The sequence below is a fragment of the Hyperolius riggenbachi genome, chromosome 2 (genome assembly GCF_040937935.1).
Source record: "Hyperolius riggenbachi isolate aHypRig1 chromosome 2, aHypRig1.pri, whole genome shotgun sequence".
Lineage (NCBI taxonomy): Eukaryota > Metazoa > Chordata > Amphibia > Anura > Hyperoliidae > Hyperolius > Hyperolius riggenbachi.
Genome location: NC_090647.1, coordinates 4,365,875 through 4,376,343, shown reverse-complemented (window position 1 = coordinate 4,376,343; position 10,469 = coordinate 4,365,875).

Here is a 10,469-nt window from a genome sequence, read left to right as displayed (position 1 = left end):
TCCCGAGAGGCTCAGAGTCGTGTCATTCTTCTGGTTGTTGTCTGGTGTGTGTGATGAGGAGTGACCTATCCCGAGAGGCTCAGAGTCGTGTCATTCTTCTGGTTGTTGTGTCTGGTGTGTGTGATGAGGAGTGACCTATCCCGAGAGGCTCAGAGTCGTGTCATTCTTCTGGTTGTTGTGTCTGGTGTGTGTGATGAGGAGTGACCTATCCCGAGAGGCTCAGAGTCGTGTCATTCTTCTGGTTGTTGTGTCTGGTGTGTGTGATGAGGAGTGACCTATCCCGAGAGGCTCTGAGTCGTGTCATTCCTCTGGTTGTGTCTGGTGTGTGTGATGAGGAGTGACCTATCCCGAGAGGCTCTGAGTCGTGTCATTCTTCTGGTTGTGTCTGGTGTGTGTGATGAGGATTGACCTATCCCGAGAGGCTCTGAGTCGTGTCATTCTTCTGGTTGTGTCTGGTGTGTGTGATGAGGATTGACCTATCCCGAGAGGCTCAGAGTCGTGTCATTCTTCTGGTTGTTGTGTCTGGTGTGTGTGATGAGGAGTGACCTATCCCAAGAGGCTCTGAGTCGTGTCATTCTTCTGGTTGTTGTGTCTGGTGTGTGTGATGAGGATTGACCTATCCCGAGAGGCTCAGAGTCGTGTCATTCTTCTGGTTGTTGTGTCTGGTGTGTGTGATGAGGAGTGACCTATCCCGAGAGGCTCAGAGTCGTGTCATTCTTCTGGTTGTGTGTGATGAGGAGTGACCTATCCCGAGAGGCTCTGAGTCGTGTCATTCTTCTGGTTGTGTGTGATGAGGAGTGACCTATCCCGAGAGGCTCAGAGTCGTGTCATTCTTCTGGTTGTGTGTGATGAGGAGTGACCTATCCCGAGAGGCTCTGAGTCGTGTCATTCTTCTGGTTGTGTGTGATGAGGAGTGACCTATCCCGAGAGGCTCTGAGTCGTGTCATTCTTCTGGTTGTGTGATGAGGAGTGACCTATCCCGAAAGGCTCAGAGTCGTGTCATTCTTCTGGATGTGTCTGGTGTGTGTGATAAGGAGTGACCTATCCCGAGAGGCTCTGAGTCGTGTCATTCTTCTGGTTATGTGTGATGAGCAGTGACCTATCCCGAGAGGCTCTGAGTCGTGTCATTCTTCTGGTTGTGTGTGATGAGGATTGACCTATCCCGAGAGGCTCTGAGTCGTGCCATTCTTCTGGTTGTTGTCTGGTGTGTGTGATGAGGAGTGACCTATCCCGAGAGGCTCAGAGTCGTGTCATTCCTCTGGTTGTGTCTGGTGTGTGTGATGAGGAGTGACCTATCCCGAAAGGCTCAGAGTCGTGTCATTCTTCTGGTTGTTGTGTCTGGTGTGTATGATAAGGAGTGACCTATCCCGAGAGGCTCAGAGTCGTGTCATTCTTCTGGTTGTTGTCTGGTGTGTGTGATGAGGAGTGACCTATCCCGAGAGGCTCAGAGTCGTGTCATTCTTCTGGTTGTTGTGTCTGGTGTGTGTGATGAGGAGTGACCTATCCCGAGAGGCTCAGAGTCGTGTCATTCTTCTGGTTGTTGTGTCTGGTGTGTGTGATGAGGAGTGACCTATCCCGAGAGGCTCAGAGTCGTGTCATTCTTCTGGTTGTTGTGTCTGGTGTGTGTGATGAGGAGTGACCTATCCCGAGAGGCTCTGAGTCGTGTCATTCCTCTGGTTGTGTCTGGTGTGTGTGATGAGGAGTGACCTATCCCGAGAGGCTCTGAGTCGTGTCATTCTTCTGGTTGTGTCTGGTGTGTGTGATGAGGATTGACCTATCCCGAGAGGCTCTGAGTCGTGTCATTCTTCTGGTTGTGTCTGGTGTGTGTGATGAGGATTGACCTATCCCGAGAGGCTCAGAGTCGTGTCATTCTTCTGGTTGTTGTGTCTGGTGTGTGTGATGAGGAGTGACCTATCCCAAGAGGCTCTGAGTCGTGTCATTCTTCTGGTTGTTGTGTCTGGTGTGTGTGATGAGGATTGACCTATCCCGAGAGGCTCAGAGTCGTGTCATTCTTCTGGTTGTTGTGTCTGGTGTGTGTGATGAGGAGTGACCTATCCCGAGAGGCTCAGAGTCGTGTCATTCTTCTGGTTGTGTGTGATGAGGAGTGACCTATCCCGAGAGGCTCTGAGTCGTGTCATTCTTCTGGTTGTGTGTGATGAGGAGTGACCTATCCCGAGAGGCTCAGAGTCGTGTCATTCTTCTGGTTGTGTGTGATGAGGAGTGACCTATCCCGAGAGGCTCAGAGTCGTGTCATTCTTCTGGTTGTGTGTGATGAGAAGTGACCTATCCTGAGAGGCTCCGAGTCGTGTCATTCTTCTGGTTGTGTGTGATGAGGAGTGACCTATCCTGAGAGGCTCTGAGTCGTGTCATTCTTCTGGTTGTGTGTGATGAGGAGTGACCTATCCCGAGAGGCTCTGAGTCGTGTCATTCTTCTGGTTGTGTGTGATGAGGAGTGACCTATCCCGAGAGGCTCAGAGTTGTGTCATTCTTCTGGTTGTGTGTGATGAGGAGTGACCTATCCCGAGAGGCTCAGAGTTGTGTCATTCTTCTGGTTGTGTGTGATGAGGAGTGACCTATCCCGAGAGGCTCTGAGTCGTGTCATTCTTCTGGTTGTGTGATGAGGAGTGACCTATCCCGAGAGGCTCTGAGTCGTGTCATTCTTCTGGTTGTGTGTGATGAGGAGTGACCTATCCCGAGAGGCTCTGAGTCGTGTCATTCTTCTGGTTGTGTGATGAGGAGTGACCTATCCCGAAAGGCTCAGAGTCGTGTCATTCTTCTGGTTGTTGTGTCTGGTGTGTGTGATGAGGAGTGACCTATCCCGAGAGGCTCAGAGTCGTGTCATTCCTCTGGTTGTGTCTGGTGTGTGTGATGAGGAGTGACCTATCCCGAAAGGCTCAGAGTCGTGTCATTCTTCTGGTTGTGTGTGATGAGGAGTGACCTATCCCGAGAGGCTCTGAGTCGTGTCATTCTTCTGGTTGTGTGATGAGGAGTGACCTATCCCGAAAGGCTCAGAGTCGTGTCATTCTTCTGGTTGTTGTGTCTGGTGTGTGTGATAAGGAGTGACCTATCCCGAGAGGCTCTGAGTCGTGTCATTCTTCTGGTTGTGTGTGATGAGGAGTGACCTATCCCGAGAGGCTCTGAGTCGTGTCATTCTTCTGGTTGTGTGATGAGGAGTGACCTATCCCGAAAGGCTCAGAGTCGTGTCATTCTTCTGGTTGTTGTGTCTGGTGTGTGTGATGAGGAGTGACCTATCCTGAGAGGCTCTGAGTCGTGTCATTCTTCTGGTTGTTGTGTCTGGTGTGTGTGATAAGGAGTGACCTATCCCGAGAGGCTCAGAGTCGTGTCATTCTTCTGGTTGTTGTCTGGTGTGTGTGATGAGGAGTGACCTATCCCGAGAGGCTCAGAGTCGTGTCATTCTTCTGGTTGTTGTGTCTGGTGTGTGTGATGAGGAGTGACCTATCCCGAGAGGCTCAGAGTCGTGTCATTCTTCTGGTTGTTGTGTCTGGTGTGTGTGATGAGGAGTGACCTATCCCGAGAGGCTCAGAGTCGTGTCATTCTTCTGGTTGTTGTGTCTGGTGTGTGTGATGAGGAGTGACCTATCCCGAGAGGCTCTGAGTCGTGTCATTCCTCTGGTTGTGTCTGGTGTGTGTGATGAGGAGTGACCTATCCCGAGAGGCTCTGAGTCGTGTCATTCTTCTGGTTGTGTCTGGTGTGTGTGATGAGGATTGACCTATCCCGAGAGGCTCTGAGTCGTGTCATTCTTCTGGTTGTGTCTGGTGTGTGTGATGAGGATTGACCTATCCCGAGAGGCTCAGAGTCGTGTCATTCTTCTGGTTGTTGTGTCTGGTGTGTGTGATGAGGAGTGACCTATCCCAAGAGGCTCTGAGTCGTGTCATTCTTCTGGTTGTTGTGTCTGGTGTGTGTGATGAGGATTGACCTATCCCGAGAGGCTCAGAGTCGTGTCATTCTTCTGGTTGTTGTGTCTGGTGTGTGTGATGAGGAGTGACCTATCCCGAGAGGCTCAGAGTCGTGTCATTCTTCTGGTTGTGTGTGATGAGGAGTGACCTATCCCGAGAGGCTCTGAGTCGTGTCATTCTTCTGGTTGTGTGTGATGAGGAGTGACCTATCCCGAGAGGCTCAGAGTCGTGTCATTCTTCTGGTTGTGTGTGATGAGGAGTGACCTATCCCGAGAGGCTCAGAGTCGTGTCATTCTTCTGGTTGTGTGTGATGAGGAGTGACCTATCCCGAGAGGCTCAGAGTCGTGTCATTCTTCTGGTTGTGTGATGAGGAGTGACCTATCCCAAGAGGCTCTGAGTCGTGTCATTCCTCTGGTTGTGTCTGGTGTGTGTGATGAGGAGTGACCTATCCCGAGAGGCTCTGAGTCGTGTCATTCTTCTGGTTGTGTGTGATGAGGAGTGACCTATCCCGAGAGGCTCAGAGTTGTGTCATTCTTCTGGTTGTGTGTGATGAGGAGTGACCTATCCCGAGAGGCTCTGAGTCGTGTCATTCTTCTGGTTGTGTGATGAGGAGTGACCTATCCCGAGAGGCTCTGAGTCGTGTCATTCTTCTGGTTGTGTGTGATGAGGAGTGACCTATCCCGAGAGGCTCAGAGTCGTGTCATTCTTCTGGTTGTTGTGTCTGGTGTGTGTGATGAGGATTGACCTATCCCGAGAGGCTCAGAGTCGTGTCATTCTTCTGGTTGTTGTGTCTGGTGTGTGTGATGAGGAGTGACCTATCCCGAGAGGCTCAGAGTCGTGTCATTCTTCTGGTTGTGTGTGATGAGGAGTGACCTATCCCGAGAGGCTCTGAGTCGTGTCATTCTTCTGGTTGTGTGTGATGAGGAGTGACCTATCCCGAGAGGCTCAGAGTCGTGTCATTCTTCTGGTTGTGTGTGATGAGGAGTGACCTATCCCGAGAGGCTCAGAGTCGTGTCATTCTTCTGGTTGTGTGTGATGAGGAGTGACCTATCCCGAGAGGCTCAGAGTCGTGTCATTCTTCTGGTTGTGTGATGAGGAGTGACCTATCCCAAGAGGCTCTGAGTCGTGTCATTCCTCTGGTTGTGTCTGGTGTGTGTGATGAGGAGTGACCTATCCCGAGAGGCTCTGAGTCGTGTCATTCTTCTGGTTGTGTGTGATGAGGAGTGACCTATCCCGAGAGGCTCAGAGTTGTGTCATTCTTCTGGTTGTGTGTGATGAGGAGTGACCTATCCCGAGAGGCTCTGAGTCGTGTCATTCTTCTGGTTGTGTGATGAGGAGTGACCTATCCCGAGAGGCTCTGAGTCGTGTCATTCTTCTGGTTGTGTGTGATGAGGAGTGACCTATCCCGAGAGGCTCTGAGTCGTGTCATTCTTCTGGTTGTGTGATGAGGAGTGACCTATCCCGAAAGGCTCAGAGTCGTGTCATTCTTCTGGTTGTTGTGTCTGGTGTGTGTGATGAGGAGTGACCTATCCCGAGAGGCTCTGAGTCGTGTCATTCTTCTGGTTGTTGTGTCTGGTGTGTGTGATGAGGAGTGACCTATCCCGAGAGGCTCAGAGTCGTGTCATTCTTCTGGTTGTTGTGTCTGGTGTGTGTGATGAGGAGTGACCTATCCCGAGAGGCTCAGAGTCGTGTCATTCTTCTGGTTGTGTGTGATGAGGAGTGACCTATCCCGAGAGGCTCTGAGTCGTGTCATTCTTCTGGTTGTTGTGTCTGGTGTGTGTGATGAGGAGTGACCTATCCCGAGAGGCTCAGAGTCGTGTCATTCTTCTGGTTGTTGTGTCTGGTGTGTGTGATGAGGAGTGACCTATCCCGAGAGGCTCAGAGTCGTGTCATTCTTCTGGTTGTGTGTGATGAGGAGTGACCTATCCCGAGAGGCTCTGAGTCGTGTCATTCTTCTGGTTGTGTGATGAGGAGTGACCTATCCCGAAAGGCTCAGAGTCGTGTCATTCTTCTGGTTGTTGTGTCTGGTGTATGTGATAAGGAGTGACCTATCCCGAGAGGCTCTGAGTCGTGTCATTCTTCTGGTTGTGTGTGATGAGCAGTGACCTATCCCGAGAGGCTCTGAGTCGTGTCATTCTTCTGGTTGTGTGTGATGAGGATTGACCTATCCCGAGAGGCTCTGAGTCGTGCCATTCTTCTGGTTGTTGTCTGGTGTGTGTGATGAGGAGTGACCTATCCCGAGAGGCTCAGAGTCGTGTCATTCCTCTGGTTGTGTCTGGTGTGTGTGATGAGGAGTGACCTATCCCGAGAGGCTCAGAGTCGTGTCATTCTTCTGGTTGTTGTGTCTGGTGTGTGTGATAAGGAGTGACCTATCCCGAGAGGCTCAGAGTCGTGTCATTCTTCTGGTTGTTGTCTGGTGTGTGTGTGATGAGGAGTGACCTATCCCGAGAGGCTCAGAGTCGTGTCATTCTTCTGGTTGTTGTGTCTGGTGTGTGTGATGAGGAGTGACCTATCCCGAGAGGCTCAGAGTCGTGTCATTCTTCTGGTTGTTGTGTCTGGTGTGTGTGATGAGGAGTGACCTATCCCGAGAGGCTCAGAGTCGTGTCATTCTTCTGGTTGTTGTGTCTGGTGTGTGTGATGAGGAGTGACCTATCCCGAGAGGCTCTGAGTCGTGTCATTCCTCTGGTTGTGTCTGGTGTGTGTGATGAGGAGTGACCTATCCCGAGAGGCTCTGAGTCGTGTCATTCTTCTGGTTGTGTCTGGTGTGTGTGATGAGGATTGACCTATCCCGAGAGGCTCTGAGTCGTGTCATTCTTCTGGTTGTGTGTGATGAGGAGTGACCTATCCCGAGAGGCTCTGAGTCGTGTCATTCTTCTGGTTGTGTGATGAGGAGTGACCTATCCCGAAAGGCTCAGAGTCGTGTCATTCTTCTGGTTGTTGTGTCTGGTGTGTGTGATGAGGAGTGACCTATCCCGAGAGGCTCTGAGTCGTGTCATTCTTCTGGTTGTGTCTGGTGTGTGTGATGAGGAGTGACCTATCCCGAGAGGCTCTGAGTCGTGTCATTCTTCTGGTTGTGTCTGGTGTGTGTGATGAGGATTGACCTATCCCGAGAGGCTCTGAGTCGTGTCATTCTTCTGGTTGTGTGTGATGAGGAGTGACCTATCCCGAGAGGCTCTGAGTCGTGTCATTCTTCTGGTTGTGTGATGAGGAGTGACCTATCCCGAAAGGCTCAGAGTCGTGTCATTCTTCTGGTTGTTGTGTCTGGTGTGTGTGATGAGGAGTGACCTATCCCGAGAGGCTCTGAGTCGTGTCATTCTTCTGGTTGTGTGATGAGGAGTGACCTATCCCGAGAGGCTCAGAGTCGTGTCATTCTTCTGGTTGTTGTGTCTGGTGTGTGTGATGAGGAGTGACCTATCCCGAGAGGCTCAGAGTCGTGTCATTCTTCTGGTTGTTGTGTCTGGTGTGTGTGATGAGGAGTGACCTATCCCGAGAGGCTCAGAGTCGTGTCATTCTTCTGGTTGTTGTGTCTGGTGTGTGTGATGAGGAGTGACCTATCCCGAGAGGCTCAGAGTCGTGTCATTCCTCTGGTTGTGTCTGGTGTGTGTGATGAGGAGTGACCTATCCCGAGAGGCTCTGAGTCGTGTCATTCTTCTGGTTGTGTCTGGTGTGTGTGATGAGGATTGACCTATCCCGAGAGGCTCTGAGTCGTGTCATTCTTCTGGTTGTGTCTGGTGTGTGTGATGAGGATTGACCTATCCCGAGAGGCTCAGAGTCGTGTCATTCTTCTGGTTGTTGTGTCTGGTGTGTGTGATGAGGATTGACCTTTCCCGAGAGGCTCTGAGTCGTTATTCTTCTGGTTGTTGTGTCTGGTGTGTGTGATGAGGAGTGACCTATCCCGAGAGGCTCTGAGTCGTGTCATTCTTCTGGTTGTTGTGCCTGGTGTGTGTGATGAGGATTGACCTATCCCGAGAGGCTCAGAGTCGTGTCATTCTTCTGGTTGTTGTGTCTGGTGTGTGTGATGAGGATTGACCTTTCCCGAGAGGCTCTGAGTCGTCATTCTTCTGGTTGTTGTGTCTGGTGTGTGTGATGAGGAGTGACCTATCCCGAGAGGCTCAGAGTCGTGTCATTCTTCTGGTTGTTGTGTCTGGTGTGTGTGATGAGGAGTGACCTATCCCAAGAGGCTCTGAGTCGTGTCATTCTTCTGGTTGTTGTGTCTGGTGTGTGTGATGAGGATTGACCTATCCCGAGAGGCTCAGAGTCGTGTCATTCTTCTGGTTGTTGTGTCTGGTGTGTGTGATGAGGAGTGACCTATCCCGAGAGGCTCTGAGTCGTGTCATTCTTCTGTTTGTTGTGTCTGGTGTGTGTGATGAGGAGTGACCTATCCCGAGAGGCTCAGAGTCGTGTCATTCTTCTGGTTGTTGTGTCTGGTGTGTGTGATGAGGAGTGACCTATCCCGAGAGGCTCTGAGTCGTGTCATTCTTCTGGTTGTGTCTGGTGTGTGTGATGAGGATTGACCTATCCCGAGAGGCTCTGAGTCGTGTCATTCTTCTGGTTGTGTCTGGTGTGTGTGATGAGGATTGACCTTTCCCGAGAGGCTCTGAGTCGTCATTCTTCTGGTTGTTGTGTCTGGTGTGTGTGATGAGGAGTGACCTATCCCGAGAGGCTCAGAGTCGTGTCATTCTTCTGGTTGTTGTGCCTGGTGTGTGTGATGAGGAGTGACCTATCCCGAGAGGCTCAGAGTCGTGTCATTCTTCTGGTTGTTGTGTCTGGTGTGTGTGATGAGGAGTGACCTATCCCGAGAGGCTCAGAGTCGTGTCATTCTTCTGGTTGTGTGATGAGGAGTGACCTATCCCGAGAGGCTCTGAGTCGTGTCATTCTTCTGGTTGTTGTGCCTGGTGTGTGTGATGAGGATTGACCTATCCCGAGAGGATCTGAGTCGTGTCATTCTTCTGGTTGTGTCTGGTGTGAGTGATGAGTGACCTTTCCCGAGATGCTCAGAGTCGTGTCATTCTTCTGGTTGTTGTGTCTGGTGTGTGTGATGAGGATTGACCTATCCCGAGAGGCTCCGAGTTGTGTCATTCTTCTGGTTGTTGTGTCCGGTGTGTGTGATGAGGAGTGACCTATCCCGAGAGGCTCTGAGTCGTGTCATTCTTATGGTTGTTGTGTCTGGTGTGTGTGATGAGGAGTGACCTATCCCGAGAGGCTCAGAGTCGTGTCATTCTTTTGGTTGTGTGATGAGGATTGACCTATCCCGAGAGGCTCCGAGTTGTGTCATTCTTCTGGTTGTTGTGTCTGGTGTGTGTGATGAGGAGTGACCTATCCCGAGAGGCTCCGAGTCGTGTCATTCTTCTGGTTGTGTGATGAGGAGTGACCTATCCCGAGAGGCTCCGAGTCGTGTCATTCTTTTGGTTGTGTGATGAGGATTGACCTATCCCGAGAGGCTCCGAGTTGTGTCATTCTTCTGGTTGTTGTGTCCGGTGTGTGTGATGAGGAGTGGATGAGGAGTGACCTATCCCGAGAGGCTCAGAGTCGTGTCATTCTTCTGGTTGTGTGATGAGGAGTGACCTATCCCGAGAGGCTCAGAGTCGTGTCATTCTTCTGGTTGTGTCTGTGGTGAGTGATGAGGAGTGACCTATCCCGAGAGGCTCAGAGTCGTGTCATTCTTCTGGTTGTGTCTGGTGTGAGTGATGGGGGTGGGATGACAGATATGGTGTGAAGAAAAACAAAAAATTGCTTTCCTAAAACAGAAAGAGTTTGCGATAATTCAGGTTGGAGTGAGCTTGAGATGTCTCCCAGAGCATCACTGCTGAATATATGCAAATTAACCATTGTTACTCTTAGAAGCTAAACACACCTCCAGAACCGCTGAAATGCAATTATGTGTCAGCTTGTTAAATTGTACAGAGCCATAATCCAACATGCATACAGACTGTTTCGGATTGTTTGATCCTCATCAGTGCATGGCATGGATTAATTTGGCTCTACGGAGTAGGGCTTGTAAACCGAGAGGTACAGACTGTGCACACATTAGTCATTTGCAGTTAGAGAATCTGCCAGAGATCGAGGCCCCGGCATGCACGCCTGTTTGCAATTTTGGCCGGAAAATCTTGCTCACGGGCCGTAGGAACCAGTAGTGTTGTATCGAGCGGTACAACAATGTCGTTCAATACATTTTCAAGAGATACATACAATCAAGATTGTATCACGTATGGGTGCACCATCAAACATTAAACAAAAAAAAAAGGGACACCGAGAGCCCAATATGGTGTAGTATGTACTGCAAAAATGGAATAATGAAAGAGTAGAAAGTTTTTATACTCACAAAGCAGGGTTACCTCCTAGACAAGCACTGTACAGGCAGGTGGGGAGATTGTCCTGCTCGCACTCAGGATTAAGAAGTCGCTCTGTGTAGCGTTTCACAGGCTCAGACCTGCTTCCTCAGGCAATAAACATACAGCAGCATACAACAGTGGTAGGTCCGGTCTGACTGAGGCGGCAGGTATTTTCCGGACCTACTGCTGTTGTATGCACCTCTATTGCCTGAGGAAGCAG